Source organism: Trichosurus vulpecula, chromosome 4 (genome assembly GCF_011100635.1).
Source record: "Trichosurus vulpecula isolate mTriVul1 chromosome 4, mTriVul1.pri, whole genome shotgun sequence".
In the NCBI taxonomy this organism is placed as follows: Eukaryota; Metazoa; Chordata; class Mammalia; order Diprotodontia; family Phalangeridae; genus Trichosurus; species Trichosurus vulpecula.
In genome coordinates this window covers 142,855,378-142,856,620 of record NC_050576.1, presented here as the reverse complement: position 1 = coordinate 142,856,620, position 1,243 = coordinate 142,855,378, and the positions used below count along the sequence as shown (strand labels likewise).

The following is a 1,243-nucleotide window of genomic DNA, read 5'->3' as shown; positions in this document are numbered from 1 at the left end:
TATTGGCTAAAATCTCTCACTTAATTCTTTCCCCTTAAATATTGCTCTTTAAGAGAAGGGATGGAGGGGATGATGTAAGTATCTAGTTACTGGTCCACTGCCTCATTTAAAAACCCTTCATTAAAGGAAATCATCTCAAAGTTCCTTTAAGAGTAAATGGCATTGCTGGCCTTCGCCACATCTCAAATATTCAAGGAGTCAATCAGAATCACAATTGTTCACAAGTCTGAATTAGCTGTTGATGCAAGACTGCATTGCCTTGTCCACAGGAGGCTTGACCAACTTTAGTGACCAAATTTCTATATGGTCTCTGGAGGGAGTCTGAGTTTTTCTCAGTTGCACAGGAATTAGAAAATTTGCCTTCTGTCTTCACTGAAGGGCTGGGTTCCTATTACTAATACTGGAAGCTCCTCTTGGTCTGGATATCATCAAGAATCTTTTGCAATTCCTCATCTTCAAACTAACCCTCCAGGATTGTAATCAGAGCCTTAGCTTCTTCTGCTGTCTCAGGACAAAGGTTTGCTAAACAGGTCAACTCAAACTTAGGGAGTTTATTCTGGAATAACAAACTCCTAACACTAGCAATGGTTTCCCTTTTTTTTTAAACTACTAAACCATTCAATGTAATTTAGAGTTTTCATGAAAACCTCTGAAAGTTCTTGTTCATCCTGTACATTTTCATTCTGTTGCTTTCAATGCTCAGGAAGATGTGGACTTCAGAATTTAGAACAATTCCTGCTGTTTCAAACTCTTTGGGGAAGATGACCTGCAAGGCATCTTCACCCACATCAACAGAGGGAGGGTTGGTGCCTCTGGCAGCCATCACGCTCCGGCTCCACCCCAAAGGCACTGCCTCATTTACTGAGTTTACTTTACTGAAAAACCATTGTTCCCCACTGAGATTTTTCAACAACTTGGATGTTTTAATTTGTTTTTAATTGGTATCCCATATGCTTAAGTCAGGATGTTTTGATTCGAAGTGGCAGTAAAGATTGTATACCTTTGGAATGGCTATTACTTCTTGGAAAACAAGGCACAAGTTTTGTCTTTCATGTAAATGAACAAATATCTATTTGTACACTCCCGATTAAATACTCTATGTCCTGATTCAATCTTCCATTTCTTTTTATCACCCATTTTATAAAGTTACACCCAAAACTTTAATCTTAGAACCAAAAAATCTCCACAGCAACTGCTCAAATACAAAGAAATACTGAACTGAGTGTCTGACTTTGGAGGGAGC

The 1,243-nt window shown here is 38.7% G+C and overlaps 1 pseudogene; it reads right to left on the bottom strand.

Moving 5' to 3' along the window:
- Nucleotides 1-394: 394 nt before the first annotated feature.
- On the bottom strand, nucleotides 395-823 carry LOC118849084 (annotated as a pseudogene).
- Between the last annotated feature and the right edge of the window lie 420 nt (nucleotides 824-1,243).